General features: G+C 43.5%; 1 protein-coding gene and 1 long non-coding RNA gene across 4 annotated transcripts in view; both read left to right on the top strand.

Moving 5' to 3' along the window:
• The window catches only part of MAML2 (mastermind like transcriptional coactivator 2), a 400939-nt gene that overhangs the window by 6922 nt on the left and 381889 nt on the right, over window positions 1–12128 (top strand). The gene's annotated exons all lie outside the window — the stretch shown is intronic.
• LOC138991021 (uncharacterized) lies at window positions 5930–10469 on the top strand. 2 transcript variants are annotated; one of them, XR_011467072.1, is made up of 4 exons: window positions 5930–6231; window positions 7183–7325; window positions 8125–8229; window positions 9227–10469. It is a non-coding gene; the product is annotated as an uncharacterized lncRNA (long non-coding RNA). The 2 variants fall into 2 exon arrangements; XR_011467071.1 differs by lacking the exon at window positions 8125–8229 and having other exon boundaries at window positions 5940–6231.

Below are 12128 nucleotides of genomic sequence, written 5' to 3'. Positions count from 1 at the left end.
GGACCAAAACTGATAAAGAAATTCAGAGAGAAAAGAATAAATATGTATTGGGCCCTAGAATATCCAGACACTGTTATTATGTGTTTATATAATGCTCAAAAAAAGAGAGAGGTGAGTAGGCAACATTAGACTAGTTTACAAATAAGGAAACTGAGGCTTAGAGATTTGATAAGTAGAAGAATTTCATGCACAGATTTTCTAGGTGAATCTTGTATGATCCCTACTTCACATCTTCTACCTGTGTGAGCTTGGGGAAATAATTTTCTTCTTTTGGGGTGTAAGTATTTTCATCTGTTGCTCAGTAGCAACCCAAATTGGATAGTTGTTATAATCTGTCTCAAGTATAAAATCTCATTTGGTTGGAACTATGGGCATCAATATAAGCAGACATGATCTTAACACAGCACTATTGTCTTTGGAGGTGCTCTGTTCAAGGATGGACAAGGATGTTTCTTTCCTTAAAAGTGGCCCTATGTGATATTGCTGTTTTGGATTTTTGTTGTAGTTTAGTCACTAAGTCATGTCCGACTCTTTGGAGCCCCATGGACTGCAGCCCGCCAGGCTCCTCTGTCCATGGGGTCCTCCAAGAAAGAATACGGGAGTGGCTTGCCATTACCTTCTCCAGGAGATCTTCCTGACCCAGTGATCGAACCCACATCTCTAGCCTACTTCTGCACTGGCAGGTGGATTGTTTACCACTGCACCACCTGGGAAATCTTCATCTGTAAAATAAAGCTAATATTCTTTAGCAAAACAGTTAATGTAGTGCCTGACACATAGTGGGTGCTCAAAACAAGAGTGCTGTTAGTCGTCCAGCAGCAGAGAGAGTCAAACCCAGGTCAGGCAGTGCTGTAAGGAGAATGTAGGTTCCCAGCAGGCCTGGGAAGAGCAAGAGAGAAGATGGAAGTGAGCGCCAGGGGCCAGTGAGTGCAGATCTGGGTAAATCTTGGTTGTTTGGGGACAGAGAGTGGAGCCTGGCTGACCCTGTGGTTGGATGTGAGCAGTGAGGGGCCCATGCAAAGTCGATCCTCCCACCCCGGAGGGTCTCGAGCTCCAGCAAGAGTGTATCAGTGAAGTGAAAGTCACTCCGTTGCCTCCGACTCTTTGTGACCCCGTGGACTGTAGCTCACCAGGCGCCTCTGTCCATGGGATTCTCCAGGCAAGGATACTGGAGTGGGTAACCATTTCCTTCTCCAGGGGATCTTCCCGACTCAGGGATCAAACCCGAGTCCCCTGCATTGCAGGCAGATTCTTTACCATCTGAGCCACCAGGGAAGAGTGTATCAGAGGCCCTGGGAAATGGTCTGGCAAGGAAGGCTCAGAGGAGTCAGTGTCTCTGAAGCAATAACAATCCTTCATATACTTGAAGACAAGTATTACATTTCCCCTCCAGCAGCCTCTTCTCATCGCGCACTGCCTAAGTGTTCTCTATTACCTATCTTCAAGTCCCTTGAGCTGCTTAATGCCTTGCTATTTACACACTTCTCCCATTCACTGTGAGTTATATACAGTGTGACATGGCCTTTGGCATCGAAAGGAGATGGTTTTAAAAGCACAGTTGCTAGACGCAGAAGAGAAGCTACAAGAAGCAGAACCAGCTACACCTCTCTTGATAGGCTGGCTAGGCCTTCCAGCTCAAATCAGGATTGCCCCCGTGGGTTCTCTGGATGTGTAAACTGACCTTTCCAACAAATGAGTTTACTAACTTGGAAAAGGTCTTTTCATTAAAACAAACAAACAAAAAATCGTGCGCAGAAATTTATAAGAAGCTGTGAGTCCAGATGGTCTTTGAGATGCGCTGGCTTTCTTCCTTGCTTTTTAATTGCCGGTGTGTTACAGACATCTTACTTGCCCTGAGGTCGGTCGGTAGCAGTTTCCCCTATTTGGTCCATGTTCACAGAGCACAGGGATGGCTCCCGGTGGAGTGGATGGCCAAGGGGAAGAACTAGCAACTCCTTCCGGCCTTGACTGGAGGCAGGATGCTGAGATACCAAGCACAGCTCCTGTGGGCTCTCTCTCCACCGCTCAGCTCTGGCCCTTTCCTACGCATATCCAAGGGTTGGGTGGAAAGAATGAAAGCTGTTCTGTTTCCTTGGAGAGAGGATGTAGAGAGAGGTTTACACATTCTCAGTGAGGCTTGAATAAAGGTAGAGAGTAGGGTCAAAGGAATGGCTATAACAGTATTTGACATGCACTGTGGTCCCCGTGGGTCTTAATGGTTTTAGCAAAAGTCCTGAAATTTCTTATCACGATTGTGAACATGGGTGCTCTTTAGAGTTTGGGGAACTTATCCATTAATTCAATAAATAATTTATTCTATACAAAGACAATGAATATATCCACGATGAGCAATTTGATATAGCCTTTGTCTTTTTAGAATTTACAGTCTGAAATGGGTGGGGATGTTTTAACATCAGCTGACAGAGGCAAGATAAGCATAGCACTTAAGAATCTGGGGTGGGGGAGAGACGATCTAGTTTCAAATCACAGCTCCTCTCTCAGTGGCTCACCACTTCTTGGTTAATTAAACTCTCCAGTCTCAGTTTTCTCACCTGTAAAATGGAATGATAGTCCTAAAACTAACTACATAGGGTTGGTGAGTGAGGGAGGTAACTTCCTAGCACCTAGAGGAGGCTCAGTAACTTTTAACTGTTGTTCTTATTAACGTGAGAAGTGATATATGCAAGTCAGAGTCACGGTTTTCCCGCTCAGGATTCTACCTCCAAGAGGATGTCAGGGATATTTTGTGGAAGGATACGGTTTTTCTCTTTTTATTTATTTTAAATGGATAGTGAAGTATACCACATTATCCAGTTTCCTTAAGGAGTTTACTATGGAGATGCTGTCTGGGACGGGTTTACATTTCTCTGAAATGGGTTGACTAGTACCCTTCTTCAGAACAAGATCAATTAATATCTCTTCCATTCCTGGGACTCCAGGATGCCTCATCTAGAACTTGACTAGAGTCAGAGATTGACTCCTTGCCTCTTCAAGAATAAAGGCTCGGTTTCCATTCAGTTGCCCAGGGAGTATGGTGGGTGGGTTGTGTGAGTCAATGAGAAATTGGGACTATCTGTTGAGAATTTGGAATGATTAGAATGAAGAGTCCAAATTTACCAATTTAACTGAATTATTCATTCAGACTGATGAATAATTCTTAAGGGAATCTGGTCAGAGAGTCACAAAGAGGTAGCAGTTCCCTGCTGTGGAGATTTAAATGTGCGCTTTTGAGAGCCAGGTCCCTCTCTCGAGTTGCTAGGGAATCCGTCCTCTCACAGCAGCCGCACACAAACACGCAGCCCGAATCTGCCCTCTTCCCAACCCCGACCTGGAGCATGCTGAAAACGTCAAGCCTTGATGTGGTTCTTCGCCTGGAATCTCTTCTTTGCTCAGTACCTCCTCAAGTGTGACTTTCCATAAGAAATGCGAGGAGAATGTTGCCAAGGTTTCAAAGCAAGTTTCTGTGAGGATGATTCTTAATCAAAAGCACAGTGTTTCTGTGAAGTGACAGGATTAGAATGAGAATAGTCTTGTTCTCGGTGGATGATGTTTGAACAAGGACAGATTTGCTGGTTCTAACTCAGCACAGACTGTAGTTAAAACTTTTCTTTTAGTCTCTTTATTCCCCATCATTTAAACTCAGACCCTCCTCCTCCTCTTGAAGGATAATATTCTGTGGCAAGGTACAATCAAACTCGTGTTGGGTTCGTTGTGCTTGATATTTGTTTTTAACAGTGTTCTTGCTTCCTGAGTCATAGCCGGTTCCTATGTTAGTGTGGAATCATTAACATTGTCGTTTTAAAAGTTCTCTTTTGTCAGAAATGTGGTTGAGTTTTCCAGCACTCTAATAACTCTCACCCACATGAAGCCCAGCATCTTGAATTCCTCACTGCACAACAGGCTTCTTTTCAGGTAGCTCTGAAGAATTTGAACAGAAAGTTAATTACATGTCTTGTCTTTTTTTTTCCCCAGAAAATTTACTTAAGGCCAAAGTTTGCTTCAGCTGCTAATAACTTACCAGGGCTTTGTTGGATACATAGTATAATCTCTTAGAGTCATGGTAACCAGGGTGCAAAGAAGTGGCTTAATTGAATACAGTGTGTACTGTGCTGTGTCTTTGGAATGACGATTGCCGTACTTCAGTGTACACTGCTCATTTCTGGAGGTCTCTGGAGTCTAAATTATGTAAAAATAAAAACATCCTCTGGCCGAGCAGCTGAGAAGCTAATTTTTCATTGTTGTTCACCTCAGTAGGCCCATACTTGCTAAACCGGCTAAGGCTTGCACATGTGATTGCCACACTGCACCGTGTAATTTCAGACAGCAAAACCTGTGTGCTGGTGGTATTATCCTCTTTGGTTGTTTCACAGAGGTGATGAAAAAGAGCAAAGTACAGACACAAGGGTAAACGAGAAAGAGCAGCGGTCCTCCTGACAGAAACACCAGGCACAAGCGCGTGTTTAGGAGAGTTGCGCCCAAGTCCTGTAGCCATTGCACCGACAAGAGCTTCTTTTTCTCGCTTAGATTCTTTGCATGTGGGTCTTTTTGCAGGCTCAGTCCCCCAGAGAGAGATTCTGAGCTGTCTTTGTGCTAAATTAAACATCAGTGTTCTCCTTGGGAACCTGATCTTGCAAAGACTAGGCAACAATATCTTTCAGAGAACGCTCCCGGCTCCCTCAGGAAGAGACCAGCTCAAGAGCCTTCTTGCCTCCACTGTCGGCTTCGCTGCTGTGAGTGTGTGTTGTATGGGAAATGTTTTGTCTAACCTGGTCTAGACACGCTTAGAGCAAGGGCTTGTACTCTTATTCTTGGTATAATGCTGGAGGACCCATGCCGCCTTAGAATATAATAAATGGAGATGATCCGAACAGCACCCAGATCGTGGAAGATTTCAACCACCCATGGGAAGGACATTTCTTGGCTCACTACCAGCCCCCTCCCCCAATTCCTAACCTACAGCAATGAGACAGGCAGTACGTGGCAAAATAGAAGCCATCTCATTTCCAACCTTCTCTCATCTCCATCTTGCCCCTCCCCCAAGAGGGCTATTGATGTAAAAATAGACACTATTCTATCAACGTATACAGTCTATAAGCCCTTTAAGAGATAACGGATCAAACCCTTTTCTCACAAGTGAAAAAATTAAGACCCATTTAAAAGCAAACACTCCAGGTTCCAGTAGCAGTCGAGATAGAGCTAGAAATTTCTGACATCTATTCCCGCTTATAAAAAGTAGTCCCATTAATAAATCTATAAAAAGAACACTGAGGGGTAGTGTGGGATTTATATTCAAGGTTTGCAGTGCAGGAGACTCCAGTTCAATTCCTGGGTCCAGAAGATCTGCTGGAGAAGGGTTCAGATACCCACTCCAGTGTTCTTAGGTTTCCCTTGTGGCTCAGCTGGTAAAGAATCTGCCTGCAATGCAGGAGACCTGGGTTTGATTCCTGGGTTGGGAAGATCCCCTGGAAAGGGAAGGGCTACCCACTAAAGTATTCTGGCCTGGAGAATTCCATAGGCTCTGTAGTCCATGGGGTCGCAAAGAGTCAGACGCTACTGAACGACTTTCACTTCACTTTGGTAGTAGAAGGAACACAGAGTTCAGAGATTATGGTGAGTTGTTTTTTAAGTGATCCCATGATTCCTTCCGTGCCATATGCCCTTCGTAATGTGACTTTAACTCTCCTTCCATTGGGAAGTGGATGCTCTTTCTTCCCTTGAAACTTGAATAGCCTTGTGACTTGTTTTAACCAAAAGTATGTGACAGAAAATGGCATTGCGCTACTTCTGAGGATGGGCTTTAAGAAGTCCTTCTGGATTTAAAATTTGTTAAGGGTTAGTCTTAAGTGTTCTTACCATGGATAAACAAATAAGTAAATAAAAATAGAGGACAGGAGAAAACTTTGGGAAGTGATGGATATGTTTTTGACCTTGATGGTGATGATTGTTTTCTGGGTGTTTACTTATCCCCAGCTCATTGAGTTGTATATGTTAAATAGATACAGCTCTTTATTGTCAATCATACTTTAGTAAAATGGCAAACAAACCAACAGAAAAATAAAACAACCTGCTTGGGACACTGAGACCACTGTATCATGAAGCTGGGCGTGCCAGCTGGAGGATGAGCATCCACATGCTGAGAACCGAGGTGCCCCAGCCTCCCACCAGCACCCACTGCCAACACAGGAGTGAGGCCATCTTAGATCAGCCAATTCTCCAGCTCAGTGCAGCCAGGTGAGTGAATGGGCCCCCGAGGGGTCAGCAGAGGACCTGCCCAGACAGCTTAGAGGATCATGGGAAATATTGCGTAATTGCTTCAAGCCACTAAGTTTTGAGGGTGGTTTGCAACTTAGTAGCAGTTGACTGAATCAGAACCAGAAAAGCTTAGCATGGAAGACAGTCTGGTCTCTTAGGTGTATTACCCCAGGACTGGTTACTTAACATCTTTGAAGACTCACTTTCTGCTTTTTGGGATAATAGAAATTATCTCCAAAGGTTGTGAGGATTGTATAATGATAATAATACATAAAAGAACCCACCATGTTGTCTGGCACGTGGTAGAGCTTAACAGACATTAGTTTCCTTGCTTCCTCCTTAGTCTCTTCACCCTGTATTATAATTCAGCTCCCCACCCTGCTATTTTACCATCTCACTTTCACTTCATGGACATCAGTGTTCTCATAGGCTCCACCAGCTCACTGCTCCTCTGCACAATTTATTTTTTCCCTTCCGGATGACGGCTTGGTGCTGTCGTTCCTCCTAAGTACCAAATTTCCAGCGATTCTTGTTACGCTTCACAGAATACATCTGCCTTCGGTTGTCTCCTCTTGAAACAGAAAAGGGTTAACCTCATAAAGACGTCACTCCCCTTGCACTCTTATGCTGCCCCTGGGAGAGTCAAGCAGCATAGCAGATATATATCGGCAATGTAATTGCCTTCGGTCTTCTAGGTCACAGAAGACTTTGCCAGTGAGTATGGCGCCTGGGGGAAAGTAAACATATTCTGTCTTGAAGAGCAGAGTGTCTAATGTCTCCCCTTGTTGTTGTTTTTGTATTTTTTTTTTTCTTGGTAACAAATTATTCTGAGTGCCTCATTTTTTCCCTCTTATGCATCACAATAAATGAACAAATAAATAAAGAGGGAGTGATACAGTAATACTATATTTTCCTTCTTATACTTATTAGTGATAATTGAGAGGACTGGCCTGGGAATTGAATGTTGAAGGTCCCCGTGCTCTGACTGATACCAGCTAGTAGCAACTTAGTCAAGCCCTTTTACATCCCTGGGTGCTAACTTTCCTTCCTGGAAAAACAATGAGGGGCACTTGGTAAGTGTCTTGGTCTGCCTCTGAGGACCCTTTTCAGTTGATACACTTTGAATACTTCCCTGATATTTTGCTTCTCTTTTTCAACCTTCAATTTCTCCTTAAATGTATCTGCTAGGAAGAACGGAGGGGCTCCCAGGTGGCTCAGTGGTAAAGAATCTGCCTGCCAAGCGCTGAGCGCCAAAGAATTGATGCTTTTGAACTGTGGAGTTGGTGATGAACAGGGAATCCTGGTGTGCTGCAGTCCATGGGGTCACAAAGAGTCGGACACAACTGAGAAACTGAACTGCCAAGCAGGAGATGCTGCTTTGATCCCTGGGTGGGGAAGAACCCCTGGGGCAGAAATGGCAATTCACTCCAATATTTTTGCCTGGGAAATCCCATGGACAGAGGAAACTGGCAGGCTATAGTCCATAGCACTGAAAAGAGTCGGACACAACTGAGTGACTGAGCATGAACAGGAGGAAGGGAAAGAAGAGGTGTCAAGGGTGAAAATGTTTTGGTTTTTAGAGGAAGTGTTCATGAGGAGGGTCTGAAGTTATCTTGGAAGCAAGGTCCAGCCAACTGTGGCAGAGGGCAAGGGTACAGCCGTGTTAACTGCTCAGCACCGTTCCTGGAAGTCATGAACATGTAACTCTACATTGTTGTTCAGCAGCTAAGTCCTGTCCGACTCTTTTCAATGTCATGGACTCCAGCACGCCAGGCTCCTCTGTCCTCTACTTTCTCCAGGTGTTTGCTCAGATTCATGTCCTTTGAATCAGTGATGCTATCTAACCATCTCATCTTCTGCTTTTGCCTCCAGTTTTTTCCAGCATCAGGGTCTTTTCCAGTGAGTCAGCTCTTCACATCAGGTGGCCAAAGTATTGGAGCTTCAACTGCAGCATCAGTCCTTCCAATGAATATTCAGGTTGATTTCCTTTAGGATTGAGTGATTTGATCTCCTTGCTGTCCAAAGGACTATATATCACACTATGAAAGTGAAAGTGAAAGTGAAATTCGCTCAGTCGTGTCTGACTCTTTGCGACCCCTTGGACTATACAGTCCATGGAATTCTCCAGGCCAGAATGCCAGAGTGGGTAGCCTTTCCCTTCTCCAGGGGATCTTCCCAACCCAGGGATCAAACCCAGGTCTCCCACATTGCAGGTAGATTCTTTACCAGCTAAGCCATAAAGGAAGCTCAAGAATACTGGAATGGGTAGCCTATCCCTTCTCCAGTGGATCTTCCCAACCCAGGAATCGAACTGGGGTCTCCTGCATTGCAGGAGGATTCTTTACTAACTGAGCATTTGATCTCCTTGCTGTCCAAAGGGCTCAAAAGTCTACTGTATGTCACTCTATATCTGACCCTATTTAATGGGATTTAGGATTCCAGTATGAGCAACACAGTTGTAGGACTAGAGTTTGCTTTATTAAATTGACTTTCTGAAAAGAAACATATTCTTGTAGAGCCTTCCTTCCTCAAAAATTAAGTAATCTTTTTTCTGTATGCGTCAGTCTCTCCATCTGTTTGTCTCTCTTTCATATACACAACAATTGAAAAATGCGGATTAATGGATGGGATTTTATATGTCACCACTTCATTTTTAAAACATGTTTCTGCTTTAAATGGGAACTACAAAAGAGAGTCACTGGGAAATTGACCTGGAGGAGGGGAATTTAATCCATTGCCTCCTTTTTTTTTTTTCCCCCATATCACTAAAACCCTAAACAGAGAGTGTAATCATCTATTTTGCAAGGGCAGCCCTAAGCCCTTAAAACTCAGATCTGTTTAAGGATTTAATAGAACTGGAAAAAGAAATACACAGAATCTGCTCCAAACCAAGAAAGGAAAGTTTACCCAACCAAATATTCAATCTTGAGAATTTCTTTAATAGTACCCTTTTCTTCCCTCTCTCTTGATTTAGTTAGAGCACAGCTCTACAAATTGAATCTTTACAACTCCTAGAATCTTGCGGGCCTGTGGATCACATCTTTGGCTCCCGGTGAGTCCAGTGCATTTTCTTTCACAAAGCAAGATGGGCATTAGTTGTGGTTGTTGTTTACTTTGTTTCAAATGGTTGACACACTCGGCTTCTCTATTAGAGTAGAGCCAGAAACATGGTGATCTTTTTCCTGTGCATGCCTGCTAAGTCGCTTCAGTTGTGTCTGACTCTGTGCAACCCTGTGGACTGTAGCCCACCAGGCTCCTCTGTCCATGGGATTCTCCAGGCAAGAATACTGGAGTGGGTTGCCATGCCCTCCTCCAGGGGATCTTCCTGACCCAGGATTGAACCCAAATCTCTTTAATCTCCTGGATTCGCAGGAGGGTTCTTTACCATTAGCACCACCTGGGATGCTGATATTTTTCCTAGGAACTTCTAAATTCCTTAGCTTTACTTCTAAGATTTTTTTTTAAGTTGAAAATGCTTCATATTATGTTTTGCAACGTAGCTTTTCTTTTTAAAAATTCTAAGATAAAGGAAGTTGTGTTCCTTTTTTTACCCAGTAGATTGGGTATTACTTTTGCGTAGAAAATGTGCCCCAAATTCTCATTACACACACACACCCTTTGTTTATCATGGTTACTTTTCATCTATATAATATAGTATTATTAGTATGTAGAGACACAAGTTGATTGTATGGGTGACTTTACAGAGAAAATAGAAGTGAGGAAATGTATGAAAGAGTATAGGGAAAATTCTTTTGAAAGAAAATTGCTCCAGAAGACATGAGTATGCCAAATGGCAGAGAGTAGGAGAGAGAATATTATATCCCAGTGGTAAGTATGGAGTGACAGATCTCCATTTGGTCCAAATTTCACTGCTAACTAACAGCATGACCTTGGGACCAGTCCTCTTTTGTTTCTTAGTATCCCCGTCTGCAACACCAAAGATTTGCATTCATCAGCGCTTTGCTTGGTTGGATTATTCTTGAAATACACTTTTTGGCCTATGTACCACCTTCTTGGAGAGACCTCCCTGGCTGCTCTAACTCATGTAGACATACAGCATTGATCTCTTCTCACTCGACTTCCCCTATCCCCTTCATAGAGGTTTTGTTGTCTTCATAACTTTTATCACTGTCTGAGTTCATGTTGATTCCTTATTTATCGTGCACCTCCTGTCTTTCTCCATGGGGTATAAGCTGTATGAGACCAGGGATCTTGTCTTGTTCACCCCATGTATTCCCAGCCCTGAGCAGTTCCTGGAATGTTTTGGATTCACAGTAAATATTCGTTGTGTGAAGACTAGGATTAGTGACTTTTAAACTAGAAATGTCTTAAGAATCCTTCAGGGATATGTGATGGGCCTCCAGAGTCTCCACTTCCTGTTTAATTACGGGTATATTATATATCTGTGTATATATTATTTGTATAATATGTATAGTATGTATGTACATATACAAAGTTATGTGGGGGCTTCCCAGGTGACTCAATGGTAAAGAATCTCCCTGCCAATCAGGAGGTGTGGGTTTGATCTCTGGGTCGGTAAGATCCCCTGGAGAAGGAAATGGCAGCCCACTCCAGTATTCTTGCTTGGGAAATCCTATGGACAGAGGAGCCTGGTGGGCTACCGGCCATGGGCTCGCAAAAGAGTCAGACATGATTTAGCGACTAAACAACAACGTATGTAATTATATATGCGACCCCATGGACTGTAGCCTACCAGGCTTCTCCGTCCATGGGATTCTCCAGGCAAGAATACTGGAGTGGGTTACCCTTTCCTTCTCCAGGGGATCTTCCCAACCCAGGGATTGAACATGGGTCTCCCACATTGGAGGCAGACGCTTTAGCCTCTGAGCCACCAGGGAAGCCCATATAATATATACACATATGTAAATAATATAGACATATGAGTAAAAACTTAGTAATATATATATATATAAAGCATATATAACATATATATAAACACTAAGGCACATGTGTATATCTATATTAAATATAATATATATAAACATCTTTATGTCTTTATATATATATGTGTGTGTATATATATAAAGTCAGGCATATATTTATATGCCTTAATGTGATTAAAAACATGGCTCCAGTGACACAGTTATTTGAAGGATAAAGGGACATGATGATCTAGATTGTTCCCAGATTGTAATTTTGTAGCCCACTATCTCATGAGTAGAAAATATTGATGCAAAGGAAAGGATTATGGAATAGAAGTGACACGTATTGAGCACCTACTGTATGCTGGGTCCTGTGTCAGGCCCTTGGACCACACAGAAGAGACAGAGTTCCTGTTGGATGGAGTTTATATTTTAATGGGAAAGGGTGTAGGGACAGAGAGGAAGCAAAGGAATGATCCGTTTAACTAGTAATACAATAATGCACAGCTTATTGGTCCTTAAGTGGCTGACTGGAGATGGATCTGTGTTGATTAAAAGGAAGCAAGCACTCTGGGAGGTGGAAAGTGATGACCCTAAACGGTTACCCTCAGAGCTGGGAGATGAGCTCTTTGGCTGGTGCCTGCTCTGAGCCAGGACAGCTGCCCGCACAGGGGTCCTGCCGGTCCAGGCTGGGTGCTGCTTTGGCCAGGCTGTGCAAGATGCCGGTTCTGATGCCACTAGTGAGGGAAGCCGTGTCAGCCACCTTCTGTTCCCTGAAGCAGTTGTGATCATTTTGTTGGCTGTCACTGAAATTTGAGAATTAAGGAGAAATGACTGAAAGGCTCCTTTGGAGGAAAAGAAGAATATTATCTGTCTTTAGCTATAGAAACAGAAAAGCGACGATCAGGAAGTTAGCACCGGGACCGAAAGGAGATGGAAGCACAGCAGGATGTCAGACAGCAGGCAGAAGCGGGGCCTGGCATTTGCAACAGT

The sequence above is a fragment of the Bos mutus genome, chromosome 15 (genome assembly GCF_027580195.1).
Source record: "Bos mutus isolate GX-2022 chromosome 15, NWIPB_WYAK_1.1, whole genome shotgun sequence".
Lineage (NCBI taxonomy): Eukaryota > Metazoa > Chordata > Mammalia > Artiodactyla > Bovidae > Bos > Bos mutus.
Note: the sequence above shows the minus strand (reverse complement) of the source record. Positions and strands in the feature narration are given on the sequence as shown.